This window comes from Perognathus longimembris, chromosome 19 (assembly GCF_023159225.1).
Source record: "Perognathus longimembris pacificus isolate PPM17 chromosome 19, ASM2315922v1, whole genome shotgun sequence".
Lineage (NCBI taxonomy): Eukaryota > Metazoa > Chordata > Mammalia > Rodentia > Heteromyidae > Perognathus > Perognathus longimembris.
The window spans coordinates 25048541-25054951 of NC_063179.1; positions in this window are offsets into that span (position 1 = coordinate 25048541).

A 6411-nucleotide genomic window follows, 5' to 3' on the forward strand; every position below is an offset into this window, starting at 1 on the left:
CTTTAACAAATGGTGCTGGCAAAACTGGTTCAACACCTGCAACAAACATATATCACCCTGCACCAAAATCAATTCCAACTGGATCAAAAACCTCGAAATAAAAACAGATACCCTGAAAACACTAAAGGAAGGAGTAGGAGAAACACTTGGGCTCCTTAGCACAGGACGAAACTTCCTTAACAAAGACCCAGAAATGCTATAAATCAAGGAAAGGATGGACAAATGGGACTGCATCAAACTGCAGAGCTTCTGCAGGGCAAAGGACATAGCTCGCAAGATAAACAGAAAGCCCACAAATTGGGAAAAGATCTTTACCAGTCCTACAATGGACAAGGGCCTCATATCTAAAATATATGCAGAACTAAAAAAGTTAAATTCCTCCAAAACAAAACGGCAAAGAACCAACAGCCCCCTCAACAAGTGGGCTAAAGACTTAAAAAGAGACTTCTCTGATGAGAAAATGAGAATGGCCAAGAAACATAGGAAAAAGTGCTCTACATCACTGGCCATAAAAGAAATGCAAATCAAAACAACATTGAGATTCCACCTCACCCCAGTAAGAATGTCCTTTATCAAGAAAACAAACAATAATAAATGTTGGAGGATTGTGGCCAAAAGGGAACCCTACTTCATTGTTGGTGGGAATGTAAACTGGTTCAGCCACTCTGGAAAACGGTATGGAGATTCCTCAGAAGGCTAAACATAGAGCTCCCCTATGAACCCAGCAGCCCCACTTTTGGGCATCTACCCAAAAGACCACACACAAGAACACACTAAAGCCACCAGCACAACAATGTTCATCGCAGCACAATTTGTCATAGCTAAACTATGGAACCAACCCAGATGCCCCTCAGTAGACGAATGGATCAGGAAAATGTGGTACATATACACAATGGAATTTTATGCCTCTATCAGAAAGAATGACATTGCCCCATTCATAAGGAAATGGAAGGACTTGGAAAAAAATTATACTAAATGAAGTGAGCCAGACCCAAGAAACATGGACTCTATGGTCTCCCTCATAGGGAATAATTAGCACAAGTTTAGGCTAGTCACAGCAGAGGATTACAAGAGCCTAATAGCTATGACCCTATGAACGCATAAGATGATGCTAAGTGAAATGAGCTCCATGTTATGGAAACGACTGTTATATCACTGTTGTAATTACTTTCAACATGCCATGTGAAACCATAGCTTCTTTTGTTTGTTTGTTTTGTTTTTTGCCAGACCTGGGCCTTGGACTCAGGGCCTGAGCACTGTCCCTGGCTTCTTTTTGCTCAAGGCTAGCACCCTGCCACTTGAGCCACAGCGCCACTTCTGACCATTTTCTATATATGTGGTGCTGGGGAATTGAACCCAGGGCTTCATGTATATGAGGCAAGCACTCTTGCCACTAGGCCATATTTCCAGCCCCATAGCTTCTATTGTTGATGATCCTCTTGTATACCTTTCCTGTGGTTGTACCCACACTATCACTGCATCTCATCTGAGTACACTGGATACTGTATATACTAGTATTAGAACTAGGGAAGTGAAAGGGAATATCAAAATTGAGAGACAAAGGATAAAAAGACAAATGACTCCAAAAGCAATACTTGCAAAACCAATTGGTGTAAACCAACTGAACAACTCATGGGGGGGTGGGGGGAGAGAGGGAAAAGGGGAGGGGGAGTGGGGAATGAGGGAGGAGGTAACACACAGTACAAGATATGTACCCAAGGCCTAATGTATGAAACTGTAACCTCTTTGTACATCACTTTGACAATAAATAAGAAAAATAAAAAATTTAAATTTTTAAAAAAAGCTCCATGGATAGTTCCACTTCATAAACCCTCAGGCTAGACCCAGCAGGTAATAAGTCACAACTCTGACTTCTGACTGTGGTACCAACTTACGCTTTTAGAAACTTTTATTCTGACTTAAAAAAAAAATGCATGGGGGCTGGGAATATGGCCTAGTGGCAAGAGTGCTTGCCTTGTATACATGAAACCCTGGGTTCGATTGCCCAGCACTATATATATAGAAAATGGCCAGAAGTGGCACTGTGGCTCAAGTGGCAGAGTGCTAGCCTTGAACAAAAAGAAGCCAGGGACAGTGCTCAGGCCCTGAGTTCAAGCCCCAGGACTGGAAAAAAAAATGGAAAAGAAATGCATGTTGTTTGTAACATGCCTATATGAAAATGTATCATGACAAGATTCCCATGAAAATTAAAAAAATTATTTATAATCAGAAACCCAATTCATATTACATGCAAATTGTTATATAATAATTTGCATATAATTACAATAATTTAACTTCAAACTTCAACCAACGCAATGGCTAGATCAGTGCTTGGCAACTAGTAGATGCTCAGTTTTTGTTGAATAATTACTAAGTTGGATAACTCAAATAAACTCATGTAACTTCATCACACTGATGAAATAATAAAGGTTTAGAATTAGTTCCTTGGCTTCCTCTGAATATTTCTATTCATCTAACTGGTAATTAAATTTTAGTGTCTTAGATTGTTTTCTATGCTGTACAGAATATATGAAAAATCTAATAGAGGATGAGTTATTAAAAAAATAGTCACAGGGGATTTGTAAGTTTGAAAAAAGGCCACAGGAGCTGTGTAGGGGGGGTGGGGGGGTTAGGAGTGCTAGGCTTGGTGCCTTTCAGGGATGTAGGTTTATGCTTTACACTCCAATTAAACACGTGATGGGGCTGGACCTCAAGAATGCCAAAATAAACAAAGAGGAAAGAATGTAGGACACATTTATCGGAACAGTTTGAACTTGAAGCTCAGGGAGGGAATTCCCCTCATAGAATTTCTTATTCCTGGTTAACACTATGGTTTCCCAAGTTATATGAGTAACTTAAAAAAAAAAAGCATGTGTACTTTTAAAAAACTCTTATTTATATCTTGTAAAGTGTAAAAACTCTCATATTGTGTAATCTAGCAAATAAATTTGCTGTATTTTTTTTCTTGTTCATCTATCTTTTGGTATAGTAGTGGTGGCATGACCTTTTAGATAGGAAGGAAGAATGGAGATCACACCCATTTCTAACCTTTACCATCATGACAAAAATAAAACTCCATTTTAAAAAAAAAAAGAAAGATTAAAGGTCTCAAGCAGGGGGCATTTGTGAGAAAACAGACAAAAGGGTATTATAAAAGACACCTTGTAATCACTAAAAAAGAAGTCAATGGTTCAGAACAAAACTAAGGCTCAAATATTTTGAAAATATTTAACATTATTTAAACAAAAACAAGTAAAAGTCTAATTAGCATTTTTTTTTTTTTTTTTTTTTTTTTTGGCCAGTCTTGGGGCTTGGACTCAGGGCCTGAGCACTGTCCCTGGCTTCTTTTTGTTCAAAGCTAGCACTCTGCCACTTAAGCCACAGCGCCACTTCTGGCCGTTTTCTGTATATGTGGTGCTGGGGAATCGTGTATAAGAGGCAGGCACTCTTGCCACTAGGCCATATCCCCAGCCCCTCTAATTAGCATTTATATTGCATGGCTTTTGCATGTACTAACTCATTCATGGTCAGTAGAAGTGTATTCAAATTCTTAGAAGGTTAATTTGACAATACCTATCAACTTAAAATGAAGATATATTTATAAAATTTGTTACAGTTGTAAGCACATATATGCAAAGACATAAGCAGAAGCATCTCATTAGTGTTATTTTAGAAAAATATTTTTAAAAACACAAATACTGCTCTAGGGAAGTAAATTATGGCACATCCACATAATGGACTACATTGTAACAAAAAAATATATGTACTAGGAGGTTGTGGACATAGCTCCATGGTAGAATGCTTGCCTAGCAATGTGCAAATCTCCAGGTTCAATCCCCAGTACTGCAAAACAAATAGATAATACTGTAAGAAAAGCTCTCTGATGAAAAAATTCAAAACAGCAGAAAATATCTGTGGGGGGTAGCTTATTTCAGCAGTAAAAGATACAGAACGCACACATATACCCTTCTGAGTGGGCCCAGGAGGCATTCTTTCACTTGCTTCTCACTCTTCTGTAGCATTTTTGCCCTTTCAAAGGTCTCCTGGGGTTCATTTTCATCAGTCTCACTGGAATTGATGTATTGAGAAGGAAGGAGAGAAGCTACATCCGAGGAATGGCAGGTGCTTTCCCAGAAGGCTTGGGCTGTGGCCCAAGCCACCTTTGTGGAGATTGGAATACAGAAAAACAATCCATAACAATTAGTTTAGAATTTAGAGAAACACCAGAGTTTCTGCCTATCAGGGAATTGGACTCAACACTGAGAGCCTATTGATAGAGACACTGGGCGATCAGCTGAGGAAGTCCAGGTGAAGCGAACTGTGGTATTTACACATGAATCCAAGACAAACAGGGCTTCTGCACATAAAGGGGAAACTTATACTTATCTCATATATTCCCACAGCTATTAAGACAAGGTTACACGCTCACAGTTTGTTATGTAACCACCATCTTGCAGTTTATGCTTTATCATCAACCAATTGGTGTGTTTAATTATCAATACTGATGCCCTAGGAATCGACAGTGTTTGATTTAAGTCAAATGAATACTGAATAAGGGCATGGGAATTCAGGTAAGTACTTTCCTTGGAAGTTCCCATGGAAATCTAAGGAGAATTGCTATGTAAGTTGCTGGGGCTTGAATCTGATATTCCTCTACTGACCAGGCAATTATAAGGTTGGTGGGCTTGGAATGCCCAGACTTGAAAGCAGGAAGTCAAATAATGTCATGCAAAGTAAGTGGAAAAGGGAAAATGCTCCAAAATCTCTTTCATTATAATCACTGTTCCTAGAGAATGAGGAAATGCCAAGCAGATCCAGAGGACATATTGGATTTATGCAAGAGACAAATGAACTATGAACTGGTTAAAAAGGAGTTTCTCAGATCAATGAAATCACTATGAACCTCCTGATTTGAAGTTAGGTCACAGGATTGCTGGTATCTGCTAAAATAACAAATTATGTAGTCGACATGGTTATGTGGGTCCAATTGAGGTACTGAGTCCAATGTGAACACAATAACTTCTCAGTAGCTCCCTGCCCACCAGAACAAACATCTCCAGCCTGAGGTACAGTGAGGTGAGTCCTGTGTCAGGCAAAGCTGCTCCTCAGCCTGATAACTTTATTCATCATCACTGGGTATTGTATGCATGTTTATCAGAACTAGGGAATGGGAACACCAAAATGGATAGACAAAGGGTAAAAGGTGAACCAAAGCAACAGCAATACTTACAAGACAATATGCTTTAAACCAATTGTACAACTTGGGGGAGAGTGGGGAGGGAAACAGGGAAGGAGGAAGATGAGAGAAAAATGAGGGAGGAGTAACAAATTTGATAAGAAATGTACTCACTGCCTTACATATGAAATGGTAACACAATACATACATACATACTAAAAAAAAAAAAGAAAGTAAAAATGGGTTGGGAAGGGTGCGTGACAATGTTGAAAGGGATGACATTGATCAAGACACATTGCATTCAGAAACTACTTTGTTGAATGACAACTCCTCTGTACACCTACTTAAAGATAATGAAAATATTTCTAAATGCTTTTATTAATATAAATGCATGCATACTTATCATAAAACATGGCATAATATATACAGAGTAAAATCTAAGTTCTACATTGCCCTGCCCCATCTCCTAACTCTAGTCTAGTGACCACTTTCACCTGCTTAGTAGCTAAGTTCTACACATGTACACATATATGCCGGTTTTATGGAAATGGAATCATCGTATTCTATTACTGTTTTTCTAATACTTCACACAGACATCTTTGCATATCATTCCATGGGTCTTTCTCTCTATTAAACACTATAAGTAATAATTTAGGTTACTAATCCTTTAGTCAAAGCCTGTTAGGTGGCTTCCAGTTTTGGTCTTTGTTTTGTTTTGTTTTGCCAGTCCTGGGACTTGAACTCAGGGCCTGAGCACTGTCCCTGGCTTCTTTATGCTCAAGGCTAGCACTCTACCACTTAAGCCACAGCACCACTTCCGGCTTTTTCTATATATGTGGTGCTGAGGAATCAAACCCAGGGCTTCATGAATACAAGGCAAGCACTTTACCACTAGGCCATATTCTCAGCACCCCTTCCCCTTTTTTTTCCTTAACATGTTAGGCAACCATAGAAATCCCTTTCATTTGGGTACTTACCCATTTGGTTCCTTAAATTCCTAGACTTGGAATTTCTGGGTAAACTAGCTTATACTTCTAATGTGTACTATCAAATTTCCTCTGGCAATAAATTGAATTTATTGTTCTACCAACAAACTTTCCCAAACTTGCCAAATAAAAGACCAAAAACCTTAAATATTTTAGTTTTGCATTTTTGTTAGATTGTGTTTTGAGATTTCTAAATAGATTATCTCTATAATGTAACAACAATAACATTTTTAACAATCAGAAATGAAA